This window comes from Saimiri boliviensis, chromosome 9 (genome assembly GCF_048565385.1).
Source record: "Saimiri boliviensis isolate mSaiBol1 chromosome 9, mSaiBol1.pri, whole genome shotgun sequence".
Lineage (NCBI taxonomy): Eukaryota > Metazoa > Chordata > Mammalia > Primates > Cebidae > Saimiri > Saimiri boliviensis.
The window spans coordinates 19,354,283-19,365,702 of NC_133457.1; the positions used below are offsets into that span (position 1 = coordinate 19,354,283).

The following is an 11,420-nucleotide window of genomic DNA, read 5'->3' on the forward strand; positions in this document are numbered from 1 at the left end:
TAATAATATCAGGGTGGTAAATACGTGGGCAGTATGATTGTGTTGTAGAACACATGGGAAATATAGAAAAGTATAAAGATAAAAAATTAAAATCACATGTAATATACAACTAAAAAGTACTGCATGACCATCATTTTGAATTGGAAGTGGACATAGAAACACAAAAATGATTGGTTAAAATAGTGGGAAAGGTAATTCCCCCCCCCCGCCCCCACCTCTTTGCCTTCTGGTTTGCAGTGGTTTCTTTTAGTGGAAACATATAGGTGAAAGACAGCTATAAAATACTGGTAGATTTTAGAAATGCAGAATGCCATTTTGTATGCTGCTTTTAAAATTGGTTATCCTCATTTAAAACATATTGTGCATTTTTCCCTAAGGCATAAACATTCGTCCAAAACATAGTTTAAATGGCACCTTTGCATTACATCATGTGAGCAAATCATAATTGATTTAAAAATTCCTCATTGTGCACATTTACATTACTGCCTTTGTACTATTATAAATAAAACTGTAGTTGATATCCTTATACACATGTTTGTGTGGATCTCTATTGCTTTTTTGAGATAAATACTTTGAAGTAAAATCACATGATCAAAGGGCATACAGATTTTTCATGCCTTTAAAATATATTGGTGGACTGTGTTCTGAAAATACTCTGTGAATTTATACTCCGAGTGGAAATGTTTGAAAGGGGCAAAGAGCAAGTTGGGGGACCGGGAATCCATGGTGACTTGACCTGGAGAAAGATTGGGGACCACCTCTAGGAGAGGCCTAGAAAGAAAGGGAGGAGAAGGAGCTCTCAGAAGAAACCCAGGGACGAGTCTAACCAGCAACAAAGGCAGCAATGTGAGCTGAGGGCAACCCTCTGCCTTAAAGTGCAGGTTAAAGAAAATGATGCATACAAAAAATGTTCATTGACCTCTTATGGGCTTTACAAACGTTCCTAAGGTAGCTTATTATCCCCTAGACACAGATGCAGGAAGAGAGTCTTGGAAATTAAGTAAATTTCCCACCACTATGCTAGTAAAAGTGTCAGAACACAGACTAAAAGTGCCTTCTATTCCAATTCTCATGGTTTTCCACTCAACTTTATTTATACTCTGAAGGAGAGAGGTTGGCCTGATGTCACCTTTTTGTACTCTGTGATGAAGCAGGATGTCCTTCCTCACCTTTGGGGCAAGAGAAGTTCCCACAAGAGAGGCCAAAGTGAGAATGATTGAGGCTGACATATGTTAAACAAGAAAGGAACAATTCCTAGAAAACGAAATGACTCTTTTAAATGCAAAACTCACTATTATATTATATATTATTGCTAAATATAAAAGAGACTTTTATGAGTCTCTTTTCAAAATGATTGCTTAGCTCCTAGTCCAGATCTATAAATTGCAAGTGAGTGTGAGGCTCTCTGATTGATTGAGACGTGACAATTATGTAGCAAGTAGCAGCAAGCGGAGTCCTCTGGGATGAGGCACACAGTCACTGTTAATCTCCATCAACGTACTTTGTTAAAACTTGCATAATTTCAACACTGGCCATTTCCCCCAAACTCATCTTATTAAAATGGCCAGCCAGAGGAAATGCTTGGTTCTAGCATTTCTTGCATTTTTATGGGCTGAATTGGGCACTGAAGCCAAAGAAGAGAGAGAAGAAGAGCAGACCTGCCGGTTGCTGGGCAATTTTGATTTGAATGGGTTTGTAGATGCCGAAGACCATTCCCTTGTTATTGGAGGACCGTTTCCTATTCACTCCAGGACCATCCCAGCAAATGAGTCTATTTTGGAGCCAGTATCAGCAAAATGTGAAGGATAAGCCATTCTCTTAGCCTTCTTTTTACATCAGTTGCAGGTGGTGGGTGTAGGGTCAGAGTCTGGAACTGGTGCCCATGATACTAGCCTGGACTCTGACACTATGTCTTTGACACAGGATAGGTACTTTCTGCTACTAGGCCTCAGTTTCTCCTAGGTGAATATTCGAGGATTATTTAGAAACTGGAAAAGCTTGGTCTCAAGTGGGTCATTTTCCACTTCTGTATCTGAGACAGAAAAAAAGGCGGATTTTATATGATGCAAAACATTGCTCCTCATAGGGTGGTCTGTGGGCCAGCAGCATCAGTTTTGCCTAAGACTTTTAAAAATGTAGAATCTCAGGCTGCATTTCCAGACCTGTTAAATTAGAATCTGCGTTTGGCAAAGACCTCCTGGTGATTCATGTATACATTAAGATTTGAGAGTCACTAATGCAGGATTGCAGTGTTGCAGGTTTATTATTAATTGTTATAGACTAAACTCTCATCAAGTGAAACTACACAGTGTGGAAACACTTATTTCTGAGCTAATGTTAATGGCAAGATTGTTTCAGCTGCTGTGAGTCTTCTGCCCTCCACTCCTCTAACTCCAAGTTGTCATGTAAGGAAGTGGGATCCATGACTGGTGATCTGAGTTTGTAGTAATCAATGGTAATAAAGGCAAACATGTGCTAGATTACTCCTGCAACTTTAGATATAAAAAGAACGCTAGTTGGCTGGGCACGGTGGCTCATGCCTGTAATCCCAGCAATTTGTGAGTCTAAGGTGGGCAGATCATGAGGTCAGGAGATCAAGACCATCCTGGCTAACACAGTGAAAGCCCATCTCTACTAAAAACACACACACACACACAAATTAGCCAGGCGTGGTGGTGTGTGCCTGCAGTCCCAGCTTGGGAGGCTAAGGCAGGGGAATTGCTTGAACACGGGAGACGGAGATTGCAGTGAGCTGAGATTGTACCACTGCACTCCAGCCTGGATGACAGAGTGAGATTCTGTCCAAAAAAAAAAAAAAGAAAAAAGAAAACGTTAGAAATGAAAAATAAAACATCCACTGTTCTGTCAGTATAACAAAGCAGTTCTGTTTACTTTCTTATACACCTTCTTAGTCGTTTATACAAATGCATCCATAATTTGTGCATAGTTGTGACCATAGCACAGATACAATTTTATATGGAACATTTTACATTGTGTAGGAAGTATTTCCATGATGCTGCATGATTATTATAATTGTAAATGCATATTGTAAAAATTAAAAAATTTTCTTATACATTATATCTTTGCTAATTATAACTACTGTCTTTTGATATATTTTATGCCCCATATTTGATATATTAGCAGATGGGCCAGCCATAATGTTATTGGCAGAAAGAATTGTAATTAGTCCCTACTTGTTTTTTTCCTAGATATTTTAATTCTTTTCTTACTGTGAAGCAAAAAGAAGAAAGATAAGAAAGGCTTTTGTTTACAGCTACATTATTGTAGACTCTGTTCATTATTTATCATAGTTTCTCACTTCTCCAATCCTTAACATAAAATGAAAACTTAAAGTTTGACAAAACATATGCACTAATATTTCATAAACAGAATCATTAAATTTGTTCTCTGTTCTGCATTGGAATTTCTGAAAGTTATTTTCCTAGAAGGTTAAATGGAAAAGCCAATATACATGGTGTGCATCATGACATAGCTTGATAATTATAAGAATTAATGTCATTAAAACTACTGATTTGCCTTTGTACTTAGTAGACATGATCTTATCACATGCTCACATAAAATAATGACTTGCTTGTGTGGCCGAAGTGGGCATTTTGAAGTATACATTTTTTTTAAACAGTTATTATTAAGTTTGTTGTGAATGATAGAAAACTCCCCAAAATAGCACCTTAACCATGATAGCTTTTTTTATTCATGTAAATGAAGTTTAGAGATAGGCATTCCAGGACTGAAAGAATGGCTTAGAGACCCACTCCCTATGGTGATATTTCACCATCCACAATATGAGGGTTCACCTCATAATCTAAGATGACCACATGGGCGTCAAACATCATGTCCATATTTTAACCAATAAAAAGGAAAAAGGGCAAATATGTGTGTACCCTTCCACTTAAGGATAATTTTTAGAAATTACATATAATTCTTCTTGTATCTTATTAGCCAGAATTTTTTCATGGTCATAATCTAGCTACAAAGGAAACTAGAAGATGTAGTCCTCATAAAGTATGGGAGGGGCCACACCAAATTTGCTGAAAGATTGGACCTGGAAGTATTTTACATCAAATAATTGGGGGACAATACAAAGAATGATTTAAGTCATAATGGTAAACTGAGTCTGGTGGTTGATGAGAAGAGGAACTTGAGTGGAAGAGAGGTTCCATATGGGCAAGTAATAGAGTATAAGGTTGGATATGATGAATAGAAATGGTGGTGCTGATGATAGAAATGAGGAATAGGGTTTACAGGATAGTTTTGGATGTGCTGAATTTGAGGTGATGGTGGAATTTTAATGTAGGAACATATTGAAAGTTTAGAATATGGAATTAGATAGAGGTCAGGTGGGAAAGGTTGGTCTTAGAGATCAAGATTTGGAAGTTATTTTATAGAGATACTGGTTGAAGACAAGAGAATGAATGAAATGCTTTACAGTCAGAAAGAAAAAGCCAGAGGATCAAGGACCAAACCCAGGACCCAAGGGAAGCCAAGGGAGCTTGCATTTCAAGGATGGGTTGATCAAAAGTGTCAGGTATTGAAGAAAGCTGAAGGAGAACGTGGTTAGAGGAAAATCTCTCAGGGCAAGAAGAGTTTTAGTGAGGTGAGAGGGTTGGAAGCTAGATCACAGAGGTTAAGAAGGGAAGGAATACTGAGAAATGGAACAAAAAGGCATCAGCTCATTGTTAATGACAATAATAATATTAAAAAAGGGAATATAGAGAGCTCTTTCCAGAAGACTGGATCTGGAGTGAGAAATTCTAGTTCATTTCGTGGTGATTTTATTGTTCATCTTTCAGAATTTGAGAATGTCTTGCTATCACTCCTTCCTGTAATAGCTACTCCTCAAAGTGCATTTAAAATATGATTGTACAGACATATATGTATAAAACATGTAAACATGTAAGAAGCTTATCTATTTCGTACACATACTTCTGTAATGTTATGTACCAGAACCTAGCTCAGAGATTTCTAATATTTTCTATGTTATCTAATTCAGATTTGCTCTGGAAAACACAACATATGAATATTCTGATTTCTAAAATAAATATAAATGTAATCATGCATCTTCCAAAATGATTCTTTGCTTAAAGGAAAAGCATTTTATTTCTTAAATAGGAAACTCCCTAATGGATTAAGAAACAAACTATTTACAAACCTTGCATTTATTCTGGGTTTCAAGGTGCACATCCAGGTAGAATGTAAAAGGAGGCCTGTGTTTACTACTGAGATTTTAAAATTCATTTAACAACAACAGAAAAGTCAGTGCTATGCCTTGTCTCTTTCCATTTGCCCTCCCCAATTTTCTGATAAAGCAGATCTTTCATTGTTCTTTTCTACTGACCCTTCATGACATAGCCTTGATTTTAAGACTATTTTAGGATGACCTTGCAGAGGGGAAGTATTTTTTAGGCTCTCAAGATGATTCTTGGAATCACAGGTCCTTCACAAGCAGGAACACACCTGTCAGATGATCTCATCCCCAGAGTCCTGTAGGCATGTAGCCTAGTCTGGATCCCCAAGGTTAGAAAGAAGTAGGCTTAAGATTAGCTTTGCACTTCTAGAATCAACAATGAGACTCTCCTTTAGCAAAGTTCCTCTCTGTGTTCTCCATGTTGTTATTTTCTTTGTTCATTATCTTCAGTCAGGCATCCTGGATTTCCCAGGAAATCACAAAGCTTCCATGGAAATCCAAATAGAAAATTTCTCAGCCTCATGAGTACTAGAGACAAAGGTCTTTGTTAATCTGTCATATTTGTCTTTGCTAGCTTCCCCATTCAGTGTGTACTGATGTGTGTCCTCCTGGGACTCGGAAGGGGGTTCGTCAGGGGGAACCAATATGCAGCTTTGACTGTATCCCATGTGCTGATGGACATGTGCCATGGGAACCAGTTAGAGATGGTAATTTCTTCACTGATATGAGGATGCTATTAGATCAAACATGCTTTTTGTAAAGAGGGCCTAAAGAGCCTTCTTTATAAATAGGTGTGTATAATTTATAACAAAAATCATTAAAATCTACCAAATTATTGGATGTTTATGCACTGTGAAAAAAACATAGTATTGCATTTCAGTTCTAAAGCTGCTACAGTTGGGAAAATATCTACAACCTTGAAGTTAATAGAGGAAAATGCAAAATAAAATATATGAAATGTGAAATATGAGTGGGATTCATAAAAATATTTAAAATCACTTGTTTCTGAAATCAATTAAATGCTAGTTATATTCATAATTGGGAGAAAGGGAATTAGAGTACTATGTTTTATTGAATTATGTCTAATTTGGAACTATAAGATCTAAAATTTCATCCCTAAAGGCAATTGGCTTAAGGTCAAAAGTACACAAAATTTGTAGGACATATGATTTCTGTAACCACTGCTTTATACTTCACCATGGTCTGCCAAATTGCTGCTCTTTATGACCAGAATTTTAATTTGGCTTAGTGTGCTCAGTTCTGTGAAGCATATTGGAGCAGGTTTATTTTTATCTCTACCTTCTGTTAAAGATAACACAAAGTGTACTTGTCTTTTGTCAAATGGCCCTCAATAGCAATTCTTTAAAAAAGAATTTTGAAAATGTAACATTTTCCCAAAATGGAAAACAAGATCTATGTAACCTGAACAACTCCTTGGACTCCACACAGCCCAGTCTCTGCATAGAGCTGAATCCAGGGAAGTCTAACACAGCAGTCAAAAGTGATTAAATGGGAATTGCAGTCTTTCCTGCATCTTTCAAAGAACATGAGAGATCAATTTCACAATCTACTTTAAACTCATATCAAATAGCTTTTTCTTATGTTCTGAGATTCTCCCTTAGAGCCTCCACCCAGCTAAATGCTCCAAACCTTCAATGTCAAGCACCATGTAGGTTCTTCTCCTTCTTCTTCCTCTTCCCCTTTCCCCTCCTCCTTATTCCTCCTCCTCCTCTTCTGCTGCTTCTTTTCCCTCCTTCTTTCCTTCCTTTCTTCCCTTCTTCCTTCTTTCCCTCTTCCGTCCTTCCCTCCCTCCCTTCCTCCCTCCATCCCTCCCTCCCTTCTTTCCTTCCTTCCTTCCTTCCCTCCCTCCCTCCCTCCTTCCTTCCTTCCTTCTTCCTTCCTTTCTATTGTGAGTCACAGTCTTGCACTGTCACTCAGGCTGGAGTGCAGTGGTACCATCTCAGCTCACTGCAACCTCAGCCTCCTGGGCTCAAATAATCCTCCCACCTCAGCCTCCCAAGTAACTGGGACTACAGGTATGCACCATCATGCCCAACTGATTTTTTTTTTTTATTGTTTGGTAGAGACAAGGTTTTGCCATATTGCCTAGGCTGCTCTTGAACTCCTAAGCTCTACTGATCCACCTGTCTCAGCCTCCCAAAGTGCTGGACTTACAGGCCTAGGCCACTGTGCCCATCCTTGTTTTGCTTCTCATTCTCAATTATTCTCTACTGATTCCTTCAAAACTGCATCTGGAGGGCAAAGAGAGGAAAAGCTCTGAGTAAGCAAAGACAAAATTCTCTTTCTTAAGGGTCATATTGAATGAAAGACAGAAGACACTTGTATTTTAGTCAACCTTATTCCTGTCACAATCCACTCAATTTTTTCACCTCAGTACCTTTAATTTTTTTACATTTTTAAAATTTGTGGATTGTTCTTGAGTTTATGAAGATACATACCACTCTTCTCAATTAGACAACTGGAGTAGAAAGAAGCTTGTTACTGGAAAAGGCCAACTCACGAAAGGCTGAAACTGAGAAGAGAGACTGACTTTCCAAAACTGAAAATAATTCTCAATTTGTAATATTATCTATACACTCTAAGGCCATTTTATCACTATTTCTTTTGAGATATTATATATATTCTATATAAAGGGAATTTCAACAAGTCCCCACTCCAGAACTATGAAAGCTCTGGGATATTCACAGTAGAAAGGGACAATTGGATTTCCTTGCAGTCAGTTCTTTGTTCTACAGGTCAAAGGGAGTGTGAACAATGTGGTGAAGATTATTGGTCAAATTCACAAAAGAGCGAGTGTGTGCTGAAAGAGGTGGAATACCTTGCTTATGATGAGGCCCTGGGATTCACACTTGTCATTCTCTCTGTCTTTGGGGCATTTGTGGTCTTGGCAGTCACGACTGTGTATGTAATACACAGGCACACTCCTGGTGAACGCCAATGACCAGCAGCTGAGCTTTCTCGTTCAGGGTTCTCTGATCGTCGTGCTGCTGTCGTCCTGCTTTCCTTTGGCAAGCCACCCAGTTGGTCCCGCATGGCCCGCCAGGTCACTCTGGCACTGGGCTTTTCTCTTTGCCTGTCTTGCATTCTTGGAAAGACTATTTCACTGTTTTTAGCCTACAGAATTTCCAAATACAAAACTTGATTTATATCCATGCATCCCCTTTATCGGAAAATCGTTGTGCTAATCTCTGTTCTAGTGGAGACTGGCATATGTACAGTCTACTTGGTACTGGAACCACCGAGGATATACAAGAACATGGAATCTCAAAATACAAAGATCATTCTGGGATGCAGTGAGGGTTCCATGGAGATTTTGTGCTTAGCGTTTGAGATTGATGTCTTCCTAGCCTTGTTATGCTTTCTCACAACTTTTGTGGCTTGCCAGTTACCAGATAATTACTATGAAGGAAAATGCATCACCTTTGGGATGCTGATCTTTTTCATCATCTGGATCTCTTTTGTCCCTGCTTACTTGAGCACCAAAGGCAAGTTCGAAGTGGCTGTGGAAATATTTGCAATCTTGGCATCCAGCTATGGTTTATTGGGTTGTATATTTGCTTCGAAGTGCTTTATGATTTTGCTGAGGCCATAGAGGAACACCAGTGAAATTGTTGGTTGAAGAGTCTCCACAGATAAGAGCATCCAACTGACCTCAGCTTCTGTGAGCAATGAGCTTAACAATACCACAGTGTCAACTATTCTGGATGACTAGAGTTGTTATTTACATGTGTCCTCTAAAGCTGCAGTGATAGTGTGGTTCAGCATTCCCTTTCAGGTTGCTTCTACAGCAGCTACCTGATACTCTTGACTAATGTTGAGGATTTGGGTTCTGGAGATGTAGTTTTAGCATGGTATATCAAATCTCCTACCATAAGATACCATTTAGCATGAACCAGAAAACCTTTTACTATTGAAATTAAAAACTTCATTTCAAGTTTTTAACAACATTTCAAGTTTCATTTTCAACAACACTTCAAAAAAATGTTTCTTTCAAACATTTCAAAATACTTTAGTATAAGGACTATGTAGCAGAGGATATAGTAGGAACCAATTATCTAAAATGATAGATTAAGGCTGGGTGTGGTGGCTCACGCCTGTAATCCTACCACTTTGGGAGACCAAGGTGGGTGAATAACTTGAGGTCAGGAGTTCGAGACCTGCCTGGACAACATGGTGAAACCCTGTCTCTCCTAAAAATACAAAATTACAAAATACAAAAAGCCAGGAGTGGTGGTGCATGCCTATAGTCCCAGATACTCAGGAGGTTGAGGCGAGAGGATCATTTAAATCTGGGAGGTGGAGGTTGCAGTGAGCCAAAATCGCACCATTGCACTCTAGTCTGGGTGACAGAGTGAGACACCACCTCAATTAAAAAAAAATAGATTAAAAAATTTAGCTTTTGAAAGTTTTTGTTCTTATATCATGGTCGTCTGATCTAGAATTTTACCTAAAACAAAATCACCTAGTGGGGACCAAGAGAGACATTTTGTTCTACATTCTGTTAATGTAGCTCTGAAATACACAGCTTTCCTCTGATTGAGGTGAGAATTACAGCTCATGAAGCAGGGGGTTTGGAAGAGAATTTATATTTCAAAGGACTCTGTGACATACAGAGGATATTGAAGGAATTTTGATGTCAACGAAACTGTTTTTTTTTTTTTTGGAACGCACATGGAAGTAGGCAAGTTTCTCTCAGAGAGAAGGCAAGTCTACAAATCTATCTGATACAGATTTCCTGGGAGAGAATATGTGGTAAAGTACCTGAGTTTCAAAACATCCCTCTTCTTGAAAAAGAAAAGAAATTAAGAGTTGGCAAAGCAATTATTAAGAAGATTATATAGTGAAGACAAGAATAGCAAAAAAGCAAATGTTTACCTAGAGAAGATATATTAGAATGCAAAATTTTTTAGGATAAATTGAGTGATACTTGCCCTCTGATTATGTAGAATTGCCTGGAATTTAATTTCCATGTGGAAATGTTATAAAATGTTTTCAGTCTTTTTCCAGATATGAAATTTTGAAAATGACCTGTATACATTTATATATATATGAATTTGTGTGGAAAAACAGAATTTGTGGAAATGCTGATAAATAAAAAATGCATGTGTATATTTAATTCCAGAATGCTGACAAGACAAGAAAGAACTCTCTCTTCAAGATAGTGATGTTTGTGAATCTCAGTTAAGCAAGCTGGTCCAAGATTCATGCAGACTCATGGGAGCAGAAAGTGAAAGTGTGGTGACTAGTTTAGCAGGACAAGTCTGTTGGGAATTTATTTACTGATTTTTTTTTTTTTTTTTTTTTTTTTTTTTTTTTTTTTTAAGAACAATCATTCTAGACCAGACAAAGGGAAAGAGCTTCCTGTAATTTAAATACTAAGTTTACATCAAGGGTCAGCAAAGCTCAAAATGGCCCCTTTGTTGGAAAGTCAATTGTATTCCAGGAATTTCTGCGAAAGCGCCTATTCACCTTTCCATCTCCCAATACTTCTACAGCACTTTGCACCACAGCCCTTAGAATGGTTAGAGGAGAGCCTGTATCACAGCATGAAGGATTGGGAAACTGCTTTCTTTGGCCCTTCATTGGACCCAGGGAGGAACACTGGAAAAGGAAGAATGCTTTGTCAAAGTATAGAGCAACAGGAAAATGAAAATCAGTAAGTTAATTTATTATTCAGGTATACATTAAGCTTGAGTATTCTCAATGATTTACCTTGAGATTATAAACAAAAGCTGAAAGGTGGCTCATCTTTTATCTTCAAAATATTTTACTTTTATCTTCAAAATGTTTACTTTTATCTTCAAAATTTTTAATCTCAAGGTAATCCTCTTCTGAGATATTGATTATTGAATATATCGTCTCTAAAAAGATAATTCCAGAAGTCTATTTGGGTAATATCAAAGATTCCATTATCTCCTTTCATTTAGCATCGCTTAGTAATACTGTCATATCAGACTTATGTTCCTCGGATTATTTTTTTGATCAGCAATAGGTTTGGGAAATTAAGAGAAAATAAATGTCATTAAAAATAAAATATCAACTGAACTTGCATGTTTAACGTTAATATTTACTTACACAACTTTACAATTTTAAGATACAATTTTCATCTAAAACAGTCTGAAGTTATCATTTGTCGATTTGGTACACATGTACTGTTATAGAAACTGGCTTATGGAAGTAAAAATGAATAATA

At 37.6% G+C, this 11,420-nt stretch overlaps 1 pseudogene; it reads left to right on the forward strand.

Moving 5' to 3' along the window:
- The first annotated feature begins 1,560 nt into the window (after positions 1-1,560).
- LOC101047228 (vomeronasal type-2 receptor 1-like) lies at positions 1,561-8,939 on the forward strand (annotated as a pseudogene).
- The last annotated feature ends 2,481 nt before the right edge of the window (positions 8,940-11,420 follow it).